The sequence below is a fragment of the Callospermophilus lateralis genome, unplaced genomic scaffold, assembly GCF_048772815.1.
Source record: "Callospermophilus lateralis isolate mCalLat2 unplaced genomic scaffold, mCalLat2.hap1 Scaffold_43, whole genome shotgun sequence".
In the NCBI taxonomy this organism is placed as follows: Eukaryota; Metazoa; Chordata; class Mammalia; order Rodentia; family Sciuridae; genus Callospermophilus; species Callospermophilus lateralis.
In genome coordinates this window covers 13577464-13587890 of record NW_027514380.1, presented here as the reverse complement: position 1 = coordinate 13587890, position 10427 = coordinate 13577464, and the positions used below count along the sequence as shown (strand labels likewise).

The 10427-nt window shown below is 33.8% G+C and overlaps 1 pseudogene; it reads right to left on the bottom strand.

Moving 5' to 3' along the window:
• Nucleotides 1-837: 837 nt before the first annotated feature.
• Nucleotides 838-10427, bottom strand: part of LOC143389090 (axin interactor, dorsalization-associated protein-like) — a 58923-nt pseudogene continuing 49333 nt past the window's right edge.

Here is a 10427-nt window from a genome sequence, read left to right as displayed (position 1 = left end):
AATGGCAGTTGTATCTATCTATATTAAAAAAATAGAATATCTTTCCAGATTTTGCATACTCATCACTTTATAAAGACAAGGTATGCAGGTTTTAAGGTTTCACAATCAGTTGTCAGAAAAACAGCAGTTGTTCCTGCAGTATCTCATTAGCATCTGACTCAATTATTTTTAGATGACATGATTTAAACCCACCCAAAAATTTGTAATTATTCTGAGAGATGGTTTTAATGTTAACCCTAGAATCATTAATGTTAACCCTAGAAACAATAGCAATGTGATGTAGAACAACTAGTCAACATGACTAAAAATATGCTCACTTTCAGAAAAACAATCTGGTCATCTGGAAAAAAATCACAGCTACAATCTGGGGGGCACTCCCATATAAGATATTGATCTGGTCAAGGCACACTATTTCTAAGTAGAACTATCAGATGAAGGTGAATTTAGGCCAGCTCTAAGGAACAGCCTATAAGACAGACCATAACTGATCCAATTTCCTTTCAAAGCAATCTGGTACTATCCTACCCACTTCAATTCAAAAGTTTGAAGTTAATTCAAATCAAAAGACCATATTGGAGCAAACGTGAGCAAATGTGTAAACTCTAGCACATTCTTATTGCTGTATTTTAAAGTTTGAAGATGAGCATACCTACCACAGCAGTATTGTTCCAGGAAGCAGGGTAGGAACAGTGGTAAATTAGGAAAAAGACTATTAATTGCACAATTAATAGAAAAGTAAAAACATGTTTCAAAATCTACAATAAACCTTGTATCCAAAGGAGTCATAACAATGAGGTGCTGGACTTTAGTTCTGTGGTACAGCTTCGCAATGGACTCACTGGCCTATAGGTACGGCTCACTTCCTGCCTCCTGAAGGATGAATATGCTACCCAGAGCTATGATGGTTTCTACTGAGTGGTAAAATTCACAGAAATTCCACATTACTCATGTCAGAATCATTCCTTGTGCAAAGTTTGATGTAGATGAAGATAAAGTGGTTTCTTGGTCAATAACTGCAATTTCTTTCTTTTAAAGTCAGTGGGTTTCTTGTATCTGTAACCACAATAAAAAGATGATTGTTTAAAATACATTGATGATTGATTTACTCCAATGTTACATTCTAGATAAGAGGGACTAAGAAGAAACATGAACTAGTAACCGTTAGAACAATATGAATCCTATATGTATATCACTTACAGTTCTATTACAATTGGCCCAGGTTTAATCTCATCCATCTCCATGAAAGCAAAACACTTAGTGCTGGTAAACCTTTTTTTAGGCTTGTAGTGTTTGAATTCAAAGAAGATAGCTGCACCTAAGGAATTAAAACAAACCACATAAGCCAGAGACCACACATTTCTTATGTGTCACCAGAAGCCTATGATTTTACAAAGTAACGTGTCAAACAGTCTGATGACACAACTGTTGATAACTCACTGTGGCTGTCACTCCAAGCTCTTCTACCATGTCTGAGTGACATTTCTCCATATCATTTAATTCTACACAGTACAACAAAAGTGTATAGCAAGAATGTAAGTTATGTACACAGGTAGAATCATAACCAAAGAATATAAAATATTAAATACCACAAGAAAAACAGAAGTTACTTAAGTATCAGCAGTACCTGTAGAAATGGTTTCAATAAGCACCTATATTAGATAGAATAGAAATTTAAAAGAGTTCCTTTGATATTTTATTTCTCTCCCTCCTGAAACTACCATGCCCAGATTGTCCTTTCCATATTCTTACAAACTAACTGCCAGTTATAGTATCTTTTTATCCAATGCATCTTATAACTGTTAGAAAGTAATCATTAGGTTCCTAAAAGGACTTAAGGTAATTATTAGAGAACCTGCTTCCTTAACTCTGTATTATGAGAAAAACTTCCCTGTCAAATAATATTTAACCACATTAATACACAACTAGATAATGCAACTGCTAATTCTCATATTTTATAAAAAAAATGTTGATTTGAATTTCTTTAAGTCAATATTCATAACTATGTGACATAAGATCTTGTGTTAAGTACACTATCAACACAAACCCAGATAAGTACTGTCCTTAAGAAGTCCTTAAGAAGTAAGTAACTGATAATTACAAACCTTTGGTTAATTTTTCAATATGCTTCTGGAGCTCAATGGCCACATTAAAATGAACATATGTATCTTCTTGAAGCCACAGGACTATCTTGCACGGGAGTGAAATCTATGCCATTCAGATCTGGAGAAACAAATAAGTTTCTGCTTATGAGCATTCACATATACAGACGAAAAATCTAGAAACTGCAAAGGTTACAGTTCCTAAAGAGGCATGGAAAGAGCTGAGAGGAGATTCTCATGCTAAGAGATTCCTATTTGGTGTGAGCAAGTATGTGAGAGTTGTTGAAGTTCATGGGGTATGTGGAGAGAAATGAATATAGACTGGATAAGAGACCTCATGAAGGGGACAAGGAAGCCTTTACATGGCCAAGTGGACAAAACTTGATCTTCATAGTGAAGTGGTAAAAAGAAGAAACATGTTTTCCTTAGGGAACAGCCCACTATATTTTTCTATGCAAAAAAAAAAAAAAAAAATCTGGAGTATATAATTTGCCACAATGGAGCTCTGCCACCAATTTCTAACTTTGATCAAGTATATGGCTTATTTAGAAAAGCCTTTAAACCTAACCTTATCATAATTTCCCTGTTAAGAACCAAAAATGGATGAGAACAGCCAACAAAAACCCTTTTGTTAGTGAATAATTTTTCATATATATTATCTAAATTCTGGTTATACTGTTTACAACATACCCTGAATTTACAACAACCAGATGGTACGTTATATATAGTTTTAATTTTCTGGGTTTTAAAATCTCAGTTTAATCAAATTCAACATGGACTCATTTAATAACTCCTCAGTGTTTATGTGTTATTCATTTATGTATCTCAAAAGCTAAAAAACAATTTAGTACATTTAATAATTAAAAATATTTACATAAAAATATTTCAGTTTAAAATATGCAATGGTAACTTAACATTTACAACATCATTAAATATTTTTGTGTTTTAAGTATACTTTCTGAATGAGTATGCAGTTTTACAAATGGTCTATCAAACAATGTAAATATTTTCCAGTACACTATATATTTGATAACTGGTAACATCGGAATTTAAAAGTGTACCAGTATTAGTGCTGTGGATTATGTTCTTTAAATAAATCTTTTTCTTTGTGGTCATATTTTTCTTTTAATTAGCACTAATGAACCCATGGATCTGACTTTATTTCTGCAATTGATAAAAGTTCCTCCATTTAATTTCAGCACCGATCTGTTCCTTTGGTGCAAAACTACAGATTAAAATAAGCCATTTGTACTAACTATAGATATTTCTGTAAAATGGTATAATTTATTCCTTAATCACATCATCATCTCACAGGATTGCTTTCAGGGCATGGATGTTATGGACGCACCCTACTTCCCTGTCCCCTGATTTTCATCTGCCTCTGTAGGACTCACCTATGTAGATACCTCAGTAGCACAGGAAGAAGAGGGGCTGAAGCAGAAGAGATGGGAAAACAGGACATGGAGCTTTGTGTAGAAAACTACACACCCATGGAAGGTGAGGAGTGCTATTGTTAATCTACATCCTGAAGGCTGTAGCTGCTGTTAAGGACAATGTGTATGTTTAGTCCGCACGTTAGATGGAATCTGAAGAGCAAAAATCTATACAAACTCAAAAGCAAGTAGGAAATATATTTTGTAAGTCTTTCAGAACTGTGTTCTGTTATGATCTCTTCTAGGATTTTGACTCATTATAGAATGCATTAAAGTAAGTTGTCACATATACAAGACCATCCCCTGTCAAAAACTTTGTCCCATATGAGAAAAAACATAATGCAATTTGCCAGTTATTTACCCTTTACACTAACTGTAATATAGGGATCGATGCACTGTCCAGCGTCTTTCAGACCAATTTTCTCAATCCTGATAGTGAGTAATGTCATTCCCGGTTCTGATGGCAACCTTGGTAATAAAGTACCTGGCAACAGAGAAACCTCAATAAAAGTTAGCTCCACCAATAATTCAGAGTAAATACTTTGACAAACAGAAGATATAGCCTACCTCTTAAGAACTAGCTAGGCATTATGTATTTTTATTTCCAAAATTCATGAACATCTGATTTATACTTTTTTAGAAAAATATTTAATTTTACACATAATATATCTGCATTTCCCAACCATACAATCACCTTTACGCAGAAATAATAATTTCTATAACAATAGTGTATAGTATGTATAATAAAAGTTTGTTAAAAACATCACTTGAGGAAGCCCAATTATACATAATAGTATAATATGCTCACATAATATTTATATTCCATATGTACTTCTATATTATACTCAGCATCTTAATATGAAGTGGTAGAACAAAGACAAGAAAAGCTTTTAAAATACTTGTTATTCTGTTCTAAAGTCTGAGACATTTAATATCAGAGTTGATCAATACATTCTTTCCTTTAGTTACTCCTAATAAAGAATAATTTACAATTTGATATTTATGTTTTAATATAACTATATAGTCTAACTTCTATTCTTCATTCTATTTTGTATGATTTATTCTCAGAAATTAGTACTATACAGACTGCCATATAAAAGGGTCATTTGTATAACTGAACATTTTTCCCAAAACCAACTAAAATTTTTAAAACTAAAAACCCACCCAGAACAACATGACAACATTCACCCACCAAGAACATATGAAGGAAGAAATCAACTGTTCAGTATGTTCCCTTTTTTGAAACTACCAATAGAGAACAGATGCAAATAAGCTGATTTGAATCAAGTATGTATACAGAACCTCAAAATACATTTAACAAAATATTTTGGTTGATGTTTTTCAAGTTTCTATTCATCAATGTGTTATGCTACTTTTAATGATGAGTTATTTGAAATACATGAAGCAATCAACACACTATATTGGAAAATACACATTTGATTGATGGCAAATGTAGCTTGAGGAAATTTGGGGAGGTGATGGGAATGTTCTGAACTTGTATAGTGATGACAGATGCAGAACTCTATAGAGGTGTCAAAAATCAATGAATTTTATTCTTACAGAAGGGAAATGTTATGATATACACATTATACCTCAACAATGCTGTTAAAAATGTATTACTTTCTAATTTAAACAAATATGAAGACAATACAGACAAAAGCAAAAATGGGAAGGCCTGGAGGCTGCATTCCACTGTTGCATTAACAAACCTAAATGGGCTCAGGCTGATATCATTAAATATATACATAATACCTTTTATGCATCTTCTTTGATTGACAAATGAGGGTACTTTTAGAAGAGGGGCTTGTACCTGGACATCTGGGATGAACTTCTGAGAGCTAAGAAACACCTCTGAAATTTTATGAAAAATGTGAATATGTATACATTTCTATTTATATACATACATATTCACATGTATGTATATCATATATGAATTTTTCTGCAGAAAAGTTCATTCTATTATGTAGTACATGGCTGTATAAATATGCTACAGTTTATGTACAAATTCTTGTGTTGATAGATATTTGAATTACTTCAAGTGTTTGGATATAGTTAACAAGGCTATTATAAATACTCTTCTGAACATCTTCTGGTGCCCATAAGCACCCATTTCTGAAACAGAGGAATCACTAAGTCACCTGGCATGTTACCTCCATACCTACTATGTAATGACAATCCATTTCCTAAGGTGGTTGTGCCAACTTTTATTCCTAGCCCAAGTGCAGTAGTGTTCCCATTGCTCCACATCCTCACTAGGTACTGTTTTCTCAGATTCTTCATGTTAGCCAATTTTGGTATAAAGAGATCAATCATTTTAATTTGCATTCCTCTGAAGATTAATAAGGTTGAGCACCTTTTCGAATAAATCAAATAAATGATTTCCTCTTTTCTGAAGTGTGTTCAAATATTTTGCTCGATTTTTTATTGAGATGTCTATATTATTGAGCTGTAGGAGGTCTCTATTATTTTGCTGGACAAATGTTTTACAAATAGCTTCTTAGTAGTTTTCTTTTATAAAGACTTTTTGTTGAAGTAGAGCATATACATTTTAAAATGTACAAATTGTTAGCACAGTTTGCTGAACTTTCACAAAGTGAATACACCTGTATAACTAGCATCAGATCTAGGAAAGATATGATCAGCCTCCTGGGAGTGTCCTTCCCCACACCCAATCCAATTCACTCTTCCAAAAGATAGCAACCGTTGCTAACTTCTAACACCAAGTATTAGATTTGAATGTTAAGAATGACTTTTGTCTGCCATGGTGTCTTCTGATTATGATAAATACTTACTGTTAGTAATATCAAATTTCTTAATATCTTCCTTTACAATCAGTGCTTTTTATGTTATATTTAAGAAAACTTACCCCACTCCAAAATCTTAAAGGTATTATCTTGAAAGCATTTTATTGTTTTGCCATTCACACTTAATTCTATATGTCACACAGAATTATTGTCTATGGTGTATAGTAGGAGCTTTAATTTCATTCAATTTCACATAAATACTCAATTGTCTCAGCACTACTCATTAAAAAGACTGACATCTTCCACCACTGATCTGCAGTCCCACCTCAATCATAAATCATGTGGCAATCACTTTCTGAGTTTTCTGTCTTACCGGACTGTTTATCCTCTTATCACTAATACAGTATCTTAATTCTATAGCTGTATAAAAGGTCCAGGAACTCAAATAAAAATTCAGATGAGTTTCAGAAAGAGTCTATCTTTATAAATTACTTCTTCTAATTTATGAACTAGTATATATCTTTACATTTTAAAAATCATAACATTTATTTAATAGAACTTTATTTGACCTAAAAGCCTTCAGAAATAAAGACCTACAGATCCAGGGAAAACTCCTGTTTTTATGTTTATGTTCCATGAAGAATGGATGGCCATGTAGAAATGACTGGAAAGGGGGTGTCAGCTAATGGTAAAACGCTGCCAGGGTCCTAGCAAGCCCTGTCTGGTCAGAGTCTTCTTGGCCTCTCTGTATAGCCTTCTTTCCTTCTGTACCTAAGGCAGGTCCTGTCTGGAACGAGGGTTTTTAAGGGAGGGTAAGGGGACAGGAAGGGAATAGCAGGGAGGGTAGGGGAGAGAGAGGGAGGGAGAGAGAGAGAGAGAGAGAGAGAGAGAGAGAGAGAGAGAGAGCTTTCTAGGTTTTATGAGAGAAGGCTTTGGGAGAGAAGGGTGAAGGACAGGAAGGCAGGAGGAGGCCAGAGGCTTTGCTGCTGAGGTTGCTTTCAGGATTCCAATCTCCTTCAGTTAGAAGTTCTCAGCAGGCCAAAACCCCACCCTTTGGGCTATCATATTCTGATCTGACCCTGCCCACCTTCCCCCTCTCCCTCCCTCCTCCTCCCTTTCTCCTTTTAAGAAGGGAATGTGTAGATCTTTCCATCTTCTAAGATCTTCTTTGATTTCTCTGTTTAGGGTTCTAAACAGTTCTAAACAGTTCATTGTATAGATCTTTGACTTCTTTCATTGATTCTCAAGTATCTTATATTTTTTTTGAGGTTACTGTAAATGGGGCAGTTTTCCTCATTTCCTTCTCAGAGGCTTTGTCACTGATATACAGAAATGCCTTTGATTTATGGGTGTTGATTTATATCCTGCTCCTTTGCTGAATTCATTTACTATTTCTGAAAAGATCTACCTTGCTACCGAAGATCTACCATACTACCGTACTACCATACTACCATACCGAAGATCTACCATACTACCGAAAGCACTATATAGATTTAATGCAATTCCAATCAAAATCTCAATGGCATTCTTCATAAAAATAGAAAAAGCAATCAAGAAATTCATCTGGAAAAATAAGAGACCAAGAATAGCTAAAGAAATTCTTAGCAAGAAGAGTGAAGCAGGGAGTATCACTATTTGAGACCTTAAACTATACTACAGAGCAATAGTAACAAAAATAGCATGGTATTGGCTCTAAAATAAACTGGTAGACCAATGGTACAGAATAGAGGACACAGAGACTAACCCACAAAATTACAATCATCTTATTTTAGACAAAGGTGCCAAAAACATGCACTGGAGAAAAGATAGCATTTTCAACAAATGGTGCTGGGAAAACTGGAAATCCATATGCAACAAAATGAAATTAAACTCATAACTCTCACCATGCACAAAACTTAACTTAAAATGGATCAAGGACCTAGGAATTAAGCCAGAGACTCTGTGTCTATCAGAAAAAAAAGGTAGGCCCTAATCTTTATCATATGGGTTAGGCCCCAACTTCCTTAATAAGACTCCTATGGCACAAGAATTAAAACCAGAAATCAATAAATGGGATGGATTCAAAATAAAAAGTTTTTTCTCAGCAAAAGAAACAATCCGTGAGGTGAACAGAGAGCCTACATCCTAGGAGAAAATCTTTACCCCTCACACATCAGATAGAGCACTAATCTCTAGGGTATATAAAGAACTCAAAAAGCTAAGCACTGAAAAAACAAGTAATCCAATCAAAAAATGAGCCAAGGACTTGAACAAACACTTCTCAGAAGAGGATATACAATCAATCAACAAATATATGAAAAAATTTTCAACATCTCTAGCAATCAGAGAAATGCAAATCAAAACTAAGATACAACTCTAATCAGAATGGCAGCTATTATGAAGACAAGCAACAATAAGTGTTGAAAGGATGTGGGGAAAAAGGCATACTCATACATTGCTGGTGGGACTGCAAATTGGTGTAGCCAATCTGGAAAGCAGTATGAAGATTCTTCGGAAATCTGGGAATGGAACCACCATTTGACTGAGCTATTGCTCTCCTTGGACTATACTCAAAGGACTTAAAAACAACATACTACAGGGACACAGCCACATCAATGTTTATAGCAGCACAGTTCACAATAGCTAAAATGTGGAGCCAACCTACATGCCCTTCAGTGGATGAATGGATTTTTAAAAATGTGGCATATATACACAATGAACTTTTTCAAAAGAGAATAAAATCATGGCATTTGCAGGTAAATGGATGGGATTGGAGAAGATAATGCTAAGTGAAGTTAGCCAATCCCCCCAAAACAAATGCCAAATGTTTTCTCTGATATAAGGAGGCTGACTCATAATAGCGTAGGGAGGAGGAACATGGGATGAATAGATGGATTCTAGATAGGGAAGAGGGGAGTGAGGGAGAGGGAGGAGGCAGGGGATTAGCCTCCTAATGAATGTGGAATGAATGTGATGGACATCATTATCCAAAGTACATGTCTGAAGACACAAATTGGCTGTCAACCTACTATATATACAAACAGAGATATGAAAAATTGTGGTATATATGTGTAATAAGAATTGTAATGCAAAAAAAAACCCCAAGTACATGTATAACGTGAATTGGCGTGAATGTGCTTTATACAAAGATATAAAAAATTGTGCTCTGTATGTGTAATAAGAATTGTAATACACTCCATTGTCGTGTATTAAAAAAAATAAAATCAATAAAAGAAAAAGAAGGGAATGGGGAGTGGGTAGGGAAAAACTGTAGAATGAACCCAAACTAACTTTCCAATGCACATATGTGAATATACTATAATGAAACTCATCATTTTGAATATCCATAAGATACTAATTCTTAAAAATGTAAATAAATAGATCAGTAAAGTGAATCAAAGGGAACAGTGGGAGGGAGGATGGGGAGGGTGAAGGGACTGAATTGGAGCAAATTATATTCCATGCATTTATAATTAGTCCAAATGAATCTAATGTCAAGAATAACTATTATGAACAAATGATAAAAAAAGAATAATGACTTCACTGTTTTTATAAAATGCATTCTCATAAACAATTCAATCAAGAGAAATGAAAAAAGTAAAAGAGAACGTACAATTAAACATCTCACCAAACATAAAAATTATTAAGTCACTCTTCCATCTTTTTCCCTAATTTCAAGATTACTCCAGTTTCCTTTTCCTTTTGATATTCTTTTCTTTCTTTCAACAAAGGTTTATTTTCTACATAAAATTCTTATATTTCTTTTGTTGAATTTATAATAAGGTCCTTGATATTATTTAATACTACTATAAATATTATAATAGTTCATTTTCTAAGCAACTATTACTTGTTTGAGATAGAATTGATTTGTCTGTATAGATTTTATATCCAGAAACCGCATTATCTTATTAATGAGTTATGAATAGGTTTTTTTTTTGCAAATTCTCTATATATTCATAAATATGCAAATAAAGAACATCCCCCCTTTTATATTTCATTTTTCTTATCCTAGTGCAGTAGCTAGGGCTTCCAAAACAATTCTGATGAAAAGAAGTAATAGACACTCTTGTTTTGTTCAAATTCATCATTAAATGATTTTGGGCTGTAAATGTCATGTAGCCATGTTTTATCAAGTTAAGGATGTTTTTCTGTTCTTTGCCAAGAATTGTTTA